The sequence below is a fragment of the Acyrthosiphon pisum genome, chromosome A3 (assembly GCF_005508785.2).
Source record: "Acyrthosiphon pisum isolate AL4f chromosome A3, pea_aphid_22Mar2018_4r6ur, whole genome shotgun sequence".
Taxonomy (NCBI): domain Eukaryota; kingdom Metazoa; phylum Arthropoda; class Insecta; order Hemiptera; family Aphididae; genus Acyrthosiphon; species Acyrthosiphon pisum.
In genome coordinates, this window is record NC_042496.1 from 1,176,889 (window position 1) to 1,195,072 (window position 18,184).

Genomic DNA, 18,184 nt, shown 5'->3' on the forward strand with positions numbered 1-18,184 from the left:
GTTTTCGCATTTTATTTATCGTATCTTTTATAACACTCCAGTCGGCATTTGTGCAGTTACTGTTCAACCGCGAACTGTCCACGGTCGTTATTTTTATCGTTTATTTCGTTTTTATTAACCGACCGTTTTGTTGTGACAGTATATATGTATACGCAGGTCATCGATCGTCATGGTGAGTGGTATACGGTGTGGTTTACTGCGTGTGCATGGCGACCGCTATGATCTCTGCTCGTATCGCCGATCCGAAAAACAGACAAAGTAAAAAAAAAAGTTGGACAAGTGGATACCGCTCTGCTGTACAGCAGTTGTAATGGATGTGTTATATTTGAACACAATGATAAACCATTGTATACGAAAAACGATTCTGAGTGGTTAACGTAGTCCTTATAATATTATTATTTTTTATTCGTTGGTATGGTGATAATCAAAGCGTTAAAAATATTAAAATCCCATTTTTAGCGGTTTTTCGTCATTTGTCGGTAGTTTTTCTTGACGATTTTTAAAACTACTTGGAATTTTCAATTTTGACCTCCCAAAAGTACTAACTATAGGTATCACAAAAGATGCTGATCTCAAAAATCGAAGCATGCTCGCTATCCAAAATGTTGCTGACAGACAGAAAAAAACACATATCATTGTAAAACCAATGCATATTCTTTCGCTCCGATCAGAATCTAATATATTATCTCACATCGCTTGCATATAGGTACGACAACACTTAATGTTATCGTGACGAACCTACAAATTTTGCAGAACCTTGGAGTAGAGGGCACACTCAAATGTTGTGGAAAAAGTATATTCTCGCGACGAAGAATTATATTATTTTCGAGATTATTTATGGTTTACTAGTGGCGGGGCGGGGTGAATGCAAAGAAGGGTTTGGATGTGTACATGGTGTGGGTGTGATGGGAGGGAGAGAGGACATATTGCGAAGGATGTATATTATGTGAGTGCGAGTGTGGGTTTATGTGTGTGTGTGTGTGTGTGTGTGTGTGTGTGAGAGAGAGAGAGAGAGATAGAGAGTGAGAGCCAGAGTGTGAGAGTGTGTGGGAGAGGGGTGGAGAAGAGGAATTGTGAAGCGAAAAATAAGTAAGCTGTTCAATCACGATGTTATTATCGACTGGCTGGGCGTGTTGTTGGCACGTTGAATAATTCGCGGCGATCAATCATGACAGGAGATGGTTTCCCCGGTCCATGTTACACACCACCACGTCGTTTCTCAAATCTAACTTACTCTCTCTCTCTCTCTCCCACACACACAAGCACATATACCTCACCCCCTCCCGCAATCATCAACGGCCGTTTACCACTGTGTTCATTGCACGTTCTAATCCCTTCCCAAAATTCTTTTACACATTTCTTTGCACTTACGGGAACAAAACGTCCGGTGTTATTGTTCAATACTCCTCTCCTTTTCTGCTCGTTAAACACACTTAACTACCTAGCTACCGACAAACGTACATACTAACCTTCCCCCTCCCTCAACACACACACATACACACACACACACACACACACACACACACCCTCTCTCGACACCCATTATCGCTCCGTTGCAAGTAAACAATAACTTTTGCCAAAACGAAATTATCTTCAGTATTCTACACATGCAGTGTATTGCGGTATATATATATTATATGTATTTATGTGTGTGTGTGTGTGTGTGTGTGAAAGTTCAAATTTCTTAGATCACATTCGGATTTAACCTTTCCAAACGTAGAAAAGTTTTGACTAGCCGGTGCAGTTGGTGCAGAGCAAAGGAGCGGATTTCGACCGCAGAGTGATTCATAACTCTCTACTACGCTTGCAAATTACCATCTCATATTATATACTCAACCGACTAATGTAAATTATTTGCGCTCACAGGGCATGACACAATATGTTATATACCTATCTACGTTCTTCATTATGAATACTCGTGTACATGTGAACACTTCCAAGATATATATATGTATAATGACTGTATATTAGTACAAAATACATGATACCTGCATGTGTAGCAATGGGATAACGTGTCTTGGTGTATTATAACATAGGTGCGGGCGTGATGATTTACGATATGTCTTTGAGTTTGAATGAAAAAAAAATAGAACTGCACCTATGTTGTATTCAGATGCCATTCATCAAAATGCGATTATTGTGTAACGGTTATTATAATACTTATCTGCAAACGCGTAAACTATGATAAAAATATGTTGAAAACATTGAATAATTTTCTATTTGCGATAAGCAGCTCGATGACACCCATTTTCCACGTGGTTTGTTGTCATGCCATGTAATACCTACATAACCTTACTTATAACTTGTAACCTACAGTACAGCAGAGCAACATCCACTTACGCGCTATTTTTTTAATGATACTTTTGTGTGTGACTCATTTCAGCAGGGGTGTTAAAAATCAAGTTTTTTTAAAATAAACAAAAAAACAGTTTTTTATGTTTTAAACCTGTTTTTTTATTGTTTTGAATTGTTTTAAACTGTTTTAATCTCTTGTTGTACTGTTTAATATTAATTAAAACTCGTATCTACCGATTTACCGATGTCCGATACGAATGATTGTCCGAAAATAATAAGAGGATTTATACACTTACACGGCGGTTATCGTAGCGCAGTTTAACACTTAAAGAGTTTTTTGAAACTGAAGCATACGATATGGAAATATTAAGAGCATTTAATCATTGTTTTGACACGAAATTAACAGAATATCATTATATTTCAAATATTTTAGAACACCAATTTGTTGAATCAAAACTTTGTCAAGAACTAACTGACTCTACATTGGATTTTATTAATCACTATCATCCAAATATTATGGCAGAGGTAATAATATACTAAGCACGAGGATTTCCATTCAAAGATTATTTGTTTTCAGAAAGTACTAAAAAAATAAGTAGCATCACTAATCTGGTGGTTATCTCTAGAAAAAAATGTGTATAAAGAAATGCTAACCATGGCTAAAAAAAATACATTCAACTGTTGCCTCATCTGCAGGCATTGAAAATATTGTTCATCATTTGGAATTGTCCATTCTACATTAAGAAATAGACTAGGCATGGAAAAATTCTCAAAATTAGGTTCTGTTTTTAAATCATTATATCCAAAACAATAATTGCCATTTTATTATTTTAACTTTAAAAACTAAAAAGGTAATGAAACCAAAATAATATTTTAACAATTTTTTTTTTTTAACAAAGAACTGATTTCAATTTTTATACAGGTAGGTTGAACGTACATTGTACAATGAAAACTGAAGGTCTATTAATATTTAATATATCATGACACATTAGCATAATGTTCAACGTTTAAGGTTTAACTATTTCCCTTCCATACCAATCATTTATAAAATCAATGCCTTTGATGATAAAATTAAAAATTAGTTATACAAGCTTTATTCACTAAAAAATTATTTTTTTGTTTCATTTGTTTCAAACATGTCAGTGTGCCACTTGTAACCTATTGTACAGCAGAGCGACATCCACTTATCTGCTTTTTTAAATTTGATTATAGAAAATATGATATATGAATAGGTTACCTTCTAATTTTCCAATGGTCTACACAGGTCGTAATGTTAGATAATACAAAAATACACTGTAAATATTTTACTTTAATTTATTTATAACGTATGTGGAAATCAAACCTGAAAAACAAATATTAGGTATAGTATTATTAAAATGGTTTTAAAAACGAGTGTTCAGAAAAGGTACTTAAAAAGTAATTATATATATTACGACATACGGTAGTTACGCAAAATATATTAAAATCGAATTTCAAACGTAACAAATGTAAGTTAAGGTGGTTTATTGTACTAATTTTGGTACAATTCCTAAGGGGACAGACCTTTTATTTGTATTTATTTGATTGCTATTCAATATAACATGTAAGAGAATGTTGGAGATTTAACCGCATAATTATATTATGTCTGGTGTCGTGAAAATACTATACAATTATGTTTGACTGACTGAATTTTTAGAGAATACATTTGTGTCGATCAGAATATTTTTAATCATATGATAGAATATATTTAAATCTATACATCAGTAGTAAATTAAATAAATTAGGTACACGTGATGTTACTTTATATTTTGGACATTAACATATATACTAGCTAAGAAGTACCTACTTGAAATATATTATAAAACAATATATTTTTTTTGGTGTTATCACAAATAATTTTAATAATGAAAATCTCTATTATAATCCTGATTAAATAGAATACGTTATTCATAAAATAATACTTTACAGTTTACTTAATTCATTCACTCAAGTGTTATTCTCGATGTTGTTACATTATGTTTTTATAATTTTCAAAAACGTAATTACTTATTATTTGGCATGTCAACGGTAGATATAGAAAAAAGAAAAATAAAGTAATTCAATTTTCGGTTCCAATTTAAAAGTCTTTGTTTTCTCTTTTCATTGTGTACTTAACGCTAAGTAAGTTCGTTGCCGTAAAAGTGGAACGAAGCTATTTTTGATTTGTTTCTACCCCGTCTACAGTAAAATATTTTATTAATTTTTGTTTCAAATATTTACATTTCATTACATTATTCGTTTGTTTATATACTAGGAATAATTACATGTTCTTAAAAAAAGTTCGAAAATTATCATGTTTTGCACGGAATTGATTATAGTTTTAAATAACTACTAAGTTTCATATTGTGGTAACTTGGCTGCTGAACCAATTATTTTTGTTGTTGAACTTTTAAAGAATACCAAACACATCAAAAGTCATGCAAAGTCATCAAAAGCCTAACTTGTTTTAATATTATTTCCTCTTCTTCGTCATCATAATTGGTTATGATTATTATTTATATTTTTTAAGATATTAATAACGATGTAATCGATGAAAACATAAAAAGGTAGTTCGTAAAAAATGTTATCGGTCCTGTAAAACAAATTATAAATAAGAAATAGGTCTGCTCATGAATATAGTTTTACAAGAAACATGATTTAAGTTACATGAAGTTATTTAAGGAATGAAAACAATGTTTCTTAGAATCCTTATATCATTAAGAACATATCTTTGCTCTCTCTCAATATTGTACCAGTCATATTCTTTATACAATGCGTTTGTAAGTTAAATAACGATATTATATAATTGTATATTGTATGTTTAGCTACTGAACGTCTGAACCCAAAATCAATAATATGTGTAATATATTTTTGAACAAAATTTCACAGAAATTATATAATAAAGTTTCTGTATTCGTGTTACAAAGCATTTATTAATACGAACCAAACTTACTTAGTTTATTTATTTGAAATTAATGTTACAGTTTGTATATTATTTTTAAACATTTCTCGGATAACACATTATTCAAATTCTAACTGTATACTAAATTTCTCATTTTACCCAGTTGGTTCAGAGATGTCCATATAATTACATCCACATATATTATGTTCGTTCTTAACGATAAATGACCAACGTAACCCGGTTTGTCTGTGTCCAACATATTTATATTTTTCAGTAAGGGATAATAATTTATGTTTTTCATCCCTAAATATCCCAAAACGTTGACCCTATGCTTGTTTTGGTATTTGGGGGTTAAATAACTAGAATAAAAAACAAACAAACAAATAACTTGTTCGGGTTTTACAGGTTTTTATCGACTTAGCCAGTGTCATAAGAATGTATAACCTCTGCCAATTTTCGTGAATATCCACAAATTGCACGCATTTTTAAGGTAAAATGTGACCGACGTTATAGTATTGATTTCGTTCTGACCAATTTTATTAAACAACGGGAAATATACTTTTTGTTGGTCATTCTCAATATCACATTATGCATTTATTTCATGCTATAGGTAATTCGATCATAGAAATATAAAATAATAATACGTAAATACGATTGAATAACACATAAAACTAAAAATATTACTAATAATAAAATAGTTTTAATATATTATATATTATAATTTTTGGACTTTGTAAATCTATAAAATGTTAACTTAAATTAAGTTTTTGTTATCACATAATTTCATATTCGGAACACGATAAATAGGTATTTAAATGGTTGACAGTAAAAATTATAGTCATATTTTATATTGTAACTTATAAACTAACAAAAAAAAACAAAACAAATACTTGTTCTATATTACTCATATGAACACCTGTTGTGAACCACACGATTACACACTGCATGATTCGCTGCTAATATTAACTCAGTACGATACAACTGAGCCGTGACACGGGCTGTCAATTTTAGATAAATTTAAGTCAATAGAAGTATAAAGTAGCAAAACATTTAAAATTTAAATTATTAAGCTATAGTTCGATTTACCAAATTCTAAATGTATATGTGCTATTATAATTTAAATAAGCATAATCCGAAATCCTTCTTATTGCAGGCTGGTTAAAACCAATAAAAAAATAACTCTGTAACCACCGGGATTAAACGATAGTTAGGTACAACACCGGTGGTTTAAAAATATGTATTCACCTTGGGGAACATGCATTGTTTTAGAAGCAATTGTGTTTAAGGTTACTAAATAATCAAACGACAAGTATTAAATAAGTAACGTATAGAGTACTTACAATTTTAGTAAGACATTTCCGTTGATGTTTTAGATTGTCTTATGTTACTGACTGGAGTGTCAACATTTATTATTTAAAATTTTTTTGCTTTGTGGACATAAGTGATCGGTCGATTGACTGAATGGTCGACTGACGAACACAACCACACAATTGACTCAACGTCTGGATATTTATATTTAAAAACAAACACGTTCGTTATTTTTCTGAAATTACAAAAATCCAATGAGAATAGTATGTACATTAAGTTAATTTCTCGTTCTTTATTTATGATTATCAAATCAGTTATTATTGATATTTTGGGTAAACTTCAGAATATATACAATCGGAGGATGATAAGTAACCCAATTAAAAGTTTGCAATATTAATGAATATATATTGTTATTATTATAAAGAAAACATAAGTTTAAAACAAAAAATAAAATACAAAATAAATATAAAATGTTATTAAAGAATTCAAACCATTAGACGCAGCGATGGAAAAAAAGGCAGGATAACTAAATCCCTGCCTGAAAGGGTGTTTAGGGATTAATACTCCCTCCAAAGTTAAATTATAGTATTAAATTATGATTACTACATATTATATAAGCTATATGCTACCAATTATAAGATAAATAATTTATATAAAAATGTTAATTAATATTTAATTTAATCGGCTTATATCCTCATTCATAACTACAACTACTTAGTCAACGTCTAAAAACATGTCTGAACGTTAATTTTTTTTTATTTAACCGAAAGAAATATAACGTTTCACATTACTGCAGTTAACTAAATGATTACATATATCAATGCTATTCCAATGAATCAGAACTTAACTATGTACAATCATTAATCATTTAATAAGAACATGAAATGTTGAATTACATGAAATTCAATACAAACTTGATAGTCAAACTGAATCCGTAATCTTTAGAATCGTTCATCACAACGTTAATAATTAATCTTAATTGTTAAAAATGTCATGTTATTGGACATTATTTTACTTTGAATATTTCAATAGATTATAAAGTGATTGTAACAAATTATAATATTTATTTACACATTTTTACGATCGCTTTATTCAGTGATAAGTAGGCTTAAATAACTTATCTATTTTTTTTTTACACCACTACCTCAGAAAGACATTATCAATGCGCACAAAAATAATAATATGTACCTACTTACTTTTATTAAAGATGTTGAACATTTTCGAATACAAAACTCGCGTCTTTGTATGAGTTTAATAAATTACATTAGTTTTGTTTTCTAAAATTGTTGTACTTGTGAAACAATGTCAACTACCTTCGGCGTCTGGTAGGGACGAAGAAGGGAGATTTAAAAAAAAAAAAAAATACCGTAGAGAGTTTTTGTTCGGAAAAAGTGTAATTTTGACGATTGACAAGGAGGGGGACTAGACGGCAGCGGCACCGGCGGCTTCGAAGTTCATTTTAAAAATTGCTGTGTACAACTAGAGTCGTAAATTATCGGTTTTAGTTTCGAAACGAACGACGTGTTTGCGAGGCGTAACGACATTTTTACGCGTGTTCCTCCTCTTTCGTCACGGCGTTTTTAATACAAAAACTTTCACGTTATTCACGCGCGACCATTCTCAAAGGCTTTGCATCTGTTTGGCCGTCGAGAGTAAGCCTAAGCCCGAATCATACGTTGGGTGGAGGATGGGTCAAGGAGTGGGTGAGAGGAGAAACAGCAGTGGTACTGCGAGAAACGAAACGGAGAAGAAGTAATTTGCAACGGAATGTCACGGGAAAGAAACGATATCGTCGTGTTTAACGTGTTTTTTGCAGACCATTTTTAGGACGCGAGTAATTAGGAATTCCCCGATTTAATTAAAATACACGCACGTGGACCTCCCGCTTTCTTGTGGATCACTCGCAACCGTTTTCACGCGGTGTGTATGGATCGTGCCCAGGCAGTGGCGTAGCCAGAGGGGGGCTAAGGGGGGATATAGCCCCCCTCCCCGTCGACTGTGTTGACCTTAGAATTTTGTCAAGATAAATAAAATAATAAAAAGGGTAAATAAAAGACATATTATATTTGTATACTTCACACCCACTCCCCCCCCCCCCATACAAAATGTCTGGCTGCACCACTGTGCCCAGGTAGGTTATATTGGCTATCGTTACAGCCAAACAAAATAAGGAACTTTGTTCCAATAGTGTCGACAGCCCGCGAAAAATTTCAATACGACACACAACCATTATTATGTGAATTTCAATTGGCCAGTTTAACCGAAAAATATACGCTACGGTCCTTGCCAACAATCTATTCCGAGGCCCATTAAATATACGGACACATTTGATTAATTTACGAGCTTAACGAGAGAGACATTGTATAAGCACCTCTAAAAGGATTACAGTCAGATGCCAAAGTGGTTATCAACTCGATTCAACATTCTAAGAACACACTTGAAGTTCGGCTAACTTTTTCTCAGGAACCCTGTTTATCAAATGGCTAAATGTGCTACGAAACTTCTTCTCCATTCGTAAGCCTCGGTCATTCTTAATTGTGAGACCGTCAAAGCAGATCAAGTTCTGAGGCCAAACGCTTTTGTGTTGTACGTTTCCTGTTGAACTTTTTTTAAATATAATATGCAGTCGATTTAAAAATAAAAAATACTTAATTCGGAATTATTATAGATCATGATTAACTATTAAGCATGCACAACAAAAATCAATCATATACGACAGTATGCATTTGTATATTTGTTCGCTGTTATTTTGTAAATTTAACGATATAGGCACATCTCATGAAGGTTCTATGGCATAAGAATACAATAAAGCAGTAATAATAATAGAATATTTGATTATTTATTACCATCATTGTATGTTAATTAGTATCCACTATGCCTGGAAAACTTAAAATAAGAGCAATAACTATGCACCGAGTGATTCAAGTCTTTAAATAGGTAATAGTATGATCCTAAATATTTGCTAACGTCTTATTTTGAGTTTTTAATGTAAAATACTTTTAATACTATTGAAAGTAAAACCCTACCGCGGTAAACCAACAGTAAGATTCGAATATTTGTATTTATTTATATTTATTTCATTTCATTTCATATACATATGAATACTGAGCCCACTGAGAAAACTCGTGTGGAAACCTAAATAAATAATACTATATAGTACCTATGTATGTAGCTCTTAGATCTAATTTATCTGACTGTATTAAGTATATATAAGTGCATCTGTTAGACGATTCGTCGTCATTATTATATCAGATTTATTATTATTACTTTAATATTCTTTCACACAACAAAATGTATTTATACGGTTATTATTAATTCATTCACATTGAATGTAAAAATATTTTATTTCACTTGGGTTCGTTAGATTTGAAACAAGTTTTATTTTAAAACCTCAAATAGGTATACCTATTATTTCAATGATAATCTGTTATATCATTAAATTTAAAATAATAAATCTATGACAAATGGCATGAGTAATGATTTCTTGAGAAACCATTAAGAAGTCTCATTGCATGCGCAATGAAAATTACTACAACTAGTGCACTATCGTCTATCAAACTACACGTATTATACTATTTGTTAACCGTATGAAGATTAACCTAACCTAAGAATATGATACGTCGTTTAACGATAGTTCTAATACGTCTAGACAGAAATACAATAATATGGAATTAAAAATGTGATATGTATTGCAAGTTGCCTATATCATGTATTATAGGTAGGTACTTCTTAATATTGATCACCTTATTTTACTCCATTAAATGCATGTCATTGTTCAAACCTGTTGCTATTTAAATAATTATATGTATACCAAAAAAAATCAAACAAAAAAGCGTGAATGAGAAATATATATTATATGAATACATTTTTTTCTCAAAATTCTATAGGTATTATGACATTTGTTTCAATTACAACAATAAGTTTAAGTGATAAAAGTAAGACAAATAGTGACATAGAAAAAAAAAACAGAAAAATAGTCCTCCAACGGAGGTACTTCAACGTGATTATTAATTAATAACAAAAGCCAAAAATATATTAATAGATTTTTTTGACATGTACACAGTCACTTTATTTAAAAAACGGAGATAAAATTAGACTGCAAGAGTTACAGATGATTTGTTTTTATTATTTTTTTTTTAAATTATTTTCTTTTGAAATGATAAGAAATTTTAAAATTGTAATTTATTAAATTGAACCTAATAGTATCTTGTTGAATGAAATATATTGAAAATAAAACCACACATAGTTTTAATCTATCGATACTTTCCGAGAATTTGCGTGTATTGTAAATTATCAGATTACGTCAATAATATTACAAAACATCAAATCACTAACATTTGTTAATACCTAATAATGATAAATGTATAAACGTTTAATTATTTATTAAATTGAATAGGTATACCGTACAATATTATGCGTATGCTATTTATTTAAGAAATACCATTTATGTTTAGTAAATAATTTAATACAGTAAACATTACTTATTATGCTAAATTGTATAGAATATGTAACCCAAGTATGAAGTAAATAAAAAAATTAAAAATTAAAAATAATTTCTTATAATGTTAATTTTTATTGATTTATTGACTATCACAGATGGTATTTTAATGTTGAGTTTATGCATACAACTAAGATTAAACTCAAGAAATTAATTTCTGATAATATAAGAGCAAGTGTTTTAGTTGTTTTCCTGTAAATTACTTTACTAATCGTTGTAATAATTCAATTATTTGTAGTGAAAGAACTGTATGGCTTTATTTAATTTCCTGATTCCATTATTAACAAGATTTAAAAACAAGCTGTTTTAAACTTAAATTACTTTTCAACAACTTTTGTATAGTTGCTCATCATTACCCGTTTTCTAATTATATGGTAATTAGTGGTATGTAGTATCGTTTTTTTTTTACTGTAATTACATGAAAACCACATCGCATTTATTATAACAACCTCTACTCGAATACCTTATATTTTAAGGAGTATATTATAATATCACACAAAATCAAAAATATTGAACATAAAATCTTCTTTTGTCTTTTGAAATATTTTGTAGAAATCACAATTATTCACATTATTAATCCAAATGGTATAATACAAAATTTAAAAGTTAAATTATGAATTGCTATTTCCAAGAGTTTCATAACTATTTTTTATTAGTTACTTCCTATTGGTAGTAATATTATAGTAAAAGACGAAAAAGATATGTCAAAAACGGGGTTGTCAGAAATAAAAAGTATATTTAACGAACATAATATAATATACTGACGTGGAAACACAACAATGATATTAGTGTTAGGTAGTTATTTCAATGAGATTGATTGAAAATTATTTGAAACGTCCAGATATATGATATTATGTACAAAGTACATGTCAAATAATTAAAACCCTACTTACATGTTTATCATCAACAATAATAGATACTTCGTGTGGCGTATACATAACATTTTCGACTGGTAAACACGTAAGACACGTAAATGTATTTTCAGAAGACATACCTAATAATAATGATAATAATAATATAATGTTAATAATTATCCACACAATGTCTGAACATTTTATTGTAAAATTCCAAATCTCAGCTTTTACCAATAAAAATGAATATTTTTTCATCAAATTCAGTCACGGTTTCGACAATTTTAAATAAAATCTAACTTGTTAATATGCTACCCACAAATTATAATATACACGCTAGTACATATAAGAAACGTTTATTATACTACTTCTAATATAATACAATTTATTATAATATTTTATTTTTAAATAAAACCTATTCATTCAACGTTTCAAATGTACAGACTGTCAAGCACCTACATTTTGTTATTCTATACTTTATAGATAGTAATAAATACTTCAACTTTATGTTCCGGTTGGGTGCACGTACCTAGCTAAAAACTGTCATGTTTTGTAATTTTAGTAGCTGTTTAAAAAAAAAAAAAATACAGAAATTAATTAACAAAAATGACGAGTTTTATGCAAAAACTACTATAAATCAGAACTTTCAAGTTTATATATTTACACGCAACAAATTTGACTTATTCGTTTGATTGTTTTTTTTTTTTTTGATATGTTTATTTTATTTTAAAATTATAAATTATTTCAAGTAGGTAGGTTATGAATTTATGATAACGAATATTTTATATAATGTCCCACTGAAACTCACGATTGGTCGTTTTCACATAAACCACTGGCCATTCATATATTATACTGATTATAAATCGTGATCTAACTACGAGCGTCAGAGAATGTATATATAGTTTGACTTCGATTCAATTCCACGTCGTTAATCTTTGATAGTACGCGTATTATAGCTATACGAATTTCTCAGTCAGTTAGTAATCCTACATGGAATTGTGGATGGGAAAATAAATTATCGCATGTGATTTGTCATTGTTTTCAAATTGTTCGTTGTGATATCGATACTGTAATGTTATTATATACCACGTGGTTCCATTGTTTTTTGTCCGTATTCCTTATACGATGGTTTTAACAATTTATTATCGCGAGGGATTCACAAATTATATGGAGTTATCCACCGCTCCATGTTCTTTATAATGTCTGCAATGTTTGTATCGGGAAATCGGAATATTGATGTGATATCTCGCAAACCGTTTCATTTATCTTAGTGCAATATGAATGTGCGCAATCGAAAATGATTTCTACATGTATTATTATTATTTAGACACATAGAATACTATAATATTGTACAGGATGTCAAAAATGATGTTTAAATTCTATTAAAGGAAAAATCAAATTCAACATTTGTTCAAATATGACGTGATAAAACTTATAATATTCGTGTGTGTTTGTCTGTTAAGGCAAAGTCGTAAAATGTGGGAAGTGGTGAGAAAGGACTGTCTCCTCTCTAAAAATTAAAAAGGAAAAGTAATTTCTTAATTAACTAAATAAATAGTATCGTAAATGCATTAAAGGAGTTTATAAATATTTTATTTTCAAATATTATACTTTCACATTTTTTTCCTATAAATTATTAAGCGGATGACTTTTTTTGAAATGTTAATACATTTATATCAAAATTCAGACGAGTAGTATTTGAGTTGTTTGACTTTTTGTCTTTGTGTACTTAGGACTATATTAGATCCATGATAATAGGTTTGGAAGATATCTATGACGATTGGACAATTATACTAATCTATTAACATTTTATCATATTAATAAAAAAATTTCCGAGTATATGTAAGTAGGAAATAGATAAATATTATATCTACTTGTAATTTATATTTTTATAAAAATATGTTTTCCTTATCAAACAAATACATTTTATAAGTTAAAAAACTGCTCGTTTGATAAATTGGCAATGTACAGTAGAAAAGGATTGTCCTGCATAAAGATATGGTCTAAATCTACACAGATAATATATAAAAATTCAAAAATATAAATTTTATAAATTCATTATTAATTGAAAAGTGGGATTGAGAATGAATTCCCCCATTGTATATTATATAAACATTAAGTAGTAAGAAATTTATTTTGTTTATGGTAGTCACATCAAGCTCAGGTATTATATGACGTTATATCTACCATAAATTAAGTATTTCTAATATGTTGTTAAACTGACTTAAATTAAAGTTTTCTTCCCTTAAAATTTTTTCAAGTTACACCCATATCGTGTAAAGGCATTTATAATATTACTATTGACATTTACATATCGATGATATTATTGTGTGTTATAGTGGCTTCGGTCACGTCTATCTATGTGGTTCCAATATTAAAACGGTTGATGCATGTAAAATATAATTACACGCTTATTATAGTTGTATGAATAGAAATTATGGAAAAAAATCTGTAATTAATAATATAATACATTAATCACATTTGCCTATATGATCCTTTTATCAAAATGCGTATAACGCACTGCGGCTTTTTATCGATAATATGAAATTTATTTAACGAGATTTTTTTTTTTTTTTTAATAATAATGGCTTAGGTATATAATTTGTATTATATTATATTTTCAGAAAACATTTTTACGTTAGTTAAAAATGATGTAAAATTTATTTAAAGTTTCTCATTTGTTTCGAAGTCTCTTTTTAAAATTTTCAAAATAATTAAGTTAAGATATCGGGGAAGTCGCACTGCCGTATGAAATAGGTGTTTAGTGTACCTTTTAATTGAGTAGGTCGCTATAATTTGAATGTGTTAAATACTTAAATTTGAACTCAACGTGAACGATTTCATACGATAAATAATTTTAAGCAATAACAAATTGCTATATTATTAAGATATTTTATTATATATTTATATTGCTATTAATAATATGGTAGGTGGAACTAATTTTTGCCAAAAATAAATCCCATATTTTATAATATACCAGTATACCAATTGATTAATTATAATATAATATTACTATCTGTAAACCATAACTATTATATAGGTGAAAATATCGACGTACCGTAAACTAGTGTAAACAGTTTCGTGAGATAAATATATAAATAGCTCAAAATTAATTTAATACTATAAAAATATCATGTGTAAAACTAATTTTTCATTCAAGTATTTAGTTTCATCGAAATTTGAACTAAAAATGGTCATACAAACATAATATATGCATTTGGGATTTTTGGTTTCTGTGAGAACAACTCATAAAAAACTCTGTATTTCAAAGCCTTAGCCTTTGAAAAAATTCAAATCCAATTAAAGCTTATAAAAAAAAAAAAATAGGTCCCTATGCATTTTTAAAATGTTTAAATCACTATAAGTAATTGTATGATGAATCTTGAATTAATTATTAATCAATGTTATACTATTATACGTATGTACTTAAGACACTCATTTATAAATTTAATTTAGGTATTTATAATTTAAATATATATTTTTAACAACAAAACAAAGTTAATTTAAACTTTTCGTGATATCTCACATGTATAAAATGTACATATGTTGTGAAAATATTTATTAAATGACGCAATGAAAGTCGGAAAATAAAATGTATTGATTTTCGATGAAGTTTTGTTCTTGTATAAACAATACGGAAATGTTAAATTATTTCGTAACACGCATGTTGGTTTATCGCTTTACAATGAGTAGCTTATAGAAATTATGTAGTTATTTTTTTCCATTTTTGAAATTTACACAAACCGGGAAAGTCGTATTTTCTGTAGTTTGAAGTGTACGTGTCGAGTACCTATCGTCATTGAGTAGGTTTCTTGTATGGATGTTTTATTCATTGTAAACGAATAATAATATTATGAGTGGAAACAGTCGTTACTGAGAATATTTTAATGTGTTATACTGCTATTATAGTTATTTAAATTTATATTAGTAATTGAGTAGGTTTTACTAGTGTTTAACAAGAGTAAATTGCTTATGCCAAAGTATTAAACAATAACTATTACAATACATTGTTTCATAAAATATTACTATAGGTAGGTGTTAATTGACATAAACTTACAATTATATACCAACGAACCGTAGAACTGTGTGAATACGTTCATGGTACATAAATAGCTTAAAAGTAATCTAAATAATATTTTTTAAATGTAATTGTGCATACTTAAAAAATATACGTAGTGGAAAAATATGTCAAGTCCCTAAGAATAATTGTTAACTCAATAATATTGAATTGAAGAAAATAACCACAATTATTATTTTTTGTTGAAATATCTAATTTTATCAAAATTTAATTTCAAACGCTTTTTAAATAAACTGTGCCAATAAAAATGTTATAAGTGAAACTTAAAAATCTTAATATTTAAAAAGGAGTTTAACTGAAAAAAATTGTTATCAACGCTTTTAAAAAATAATTTCGAAATCTTCAGATATCTAAAAATTGCATAAATTAAGTTTAAATATAGGTACCAGCTATATATAGCGAACATTATTATTTAAAAAATTATAGAATGTATCGAGTGTCTACGATCAATATTTTTTGAAAAATATCGAATTTGTTTAATGGTAAATAGTTATTGAATATTCAATGTCATTAAGATTTGGACTGATTTTTTTATTTATTCCAGTTCATATATTTTTAATTGTATTTAATTTTAAAGTTTTAGGTGTTAAAATTTAAAAGTACAAATTGTTTTACTATGTACCTATTAATTTTCTAACTCTTTTACTCACAAACAACAATTATTTCATACATTAAAACAAAATAAACTAATCGAAAATTAAAATGTCTAAAAATAACCCAGAGTTATATTACGTCTAGTTTTGAATCTAATATAAATATTTGGTGAATATTTCATGTCATTACAACTCTTCATATTTTAATAACATCAAAAAGATAACTTGGATTTTGACAAAAATTGGTTTGGATAAAAAAATACATCGAAGTTGGATTGTCCTTTAATAAAATGTGTAGGTACTATTACGCACACAAATAAAAAAACAAATCCTGCTACAAGTACACATCGTAACTAACTAGGAGAATACTTAGTTACAATGTTATTTAATTTATGTTTTTATTATGTATCTATACACCATACACCGTCCATAAAAGCATAAATTAAATTGATTAGGACCTTTTTAAAGGGAACAAATATCTACAAATTACATTGATGAAATGCTTTTGAAGGAAGCGGGGTCAAGAACAAAAGGCTAATCTGAAAAAGTATAATAGAGTGACATTAAAAATTGTATTGATAATATTGGGATGTCTGGTATATACAAAATAATACCAGTGTATCATGTTTTATTTAACGAAATCACAACAATGATAGAGATGATATATTGAATTACAGTTTAAAAAAAGACTTTAATGTACTAGACAGGTATACAAATTGTGGATGATAATACTAAATATATTATTTTATAAAAATATATCAACCGAATGATAACTTAAAGGGTATAATATTAAAGTTGTAATTTATTTAAAAGCTTGTTGATTATTTTTATGTAAATTCAGTATGCGTTAAAGTTATATTCTTATAAATAAATTGGTTTGAAGCAAAATTGTAATAGTACTTACATATTTATTCATTTTAAATTTAAAATAATTCATAGTCGTTTATCAGAAACACACGGTCTATTTATTAATAGTATTTATGCTTATGCTATTTGATTATCAATTTAGATGAACCATAATATTATATTTCGTAGTCTCTAAATAGGTAGTATATTTCAAATAACATATAATCCATATTGATTTACCATAAAATACACATGTTCATAAAATATTATTATTTGTTTTGATGGACGAACGAGCAAGTTTAGTAGGTAACTCTAAACTTATGTAAAATTGCACAAAAACGATTATAAAGGTATGGAAATAAGATAAAATCATTACAATAATTATTATATTATTATTATGGGAAAATAATATTGTATTTGGCGATGAAATGTATAATACAGTTTTGTTGTTGTTTTGTTTACCTCCAGGTATGTTTAAAATTAAAACAGTTTTGTTCGTTTAATTACTTATAATATATTAAAACTAGCTAATCCTGCCCACTTCGTTGGCCGTTGCCCGTAAAAAATGACAACTCTTGTAATTTTTCAACTCTTTTTGGGTGTAACTCGCTGCAGTAAGTGTAACTCAGCACCCTTACTAGATAATATACAAAAATTGGATTTAATGCATGCTTTTACCTGATCTGCCCGAATAACCAATGGAAACCAATAATACATAAACACTAGTTTCAACTAATTATTTCTCCTATAGGTACCTAATAGCAACTATTCGTCGACATAAAATAGTATATTAAATAGATAAAGACATTGTGTGGG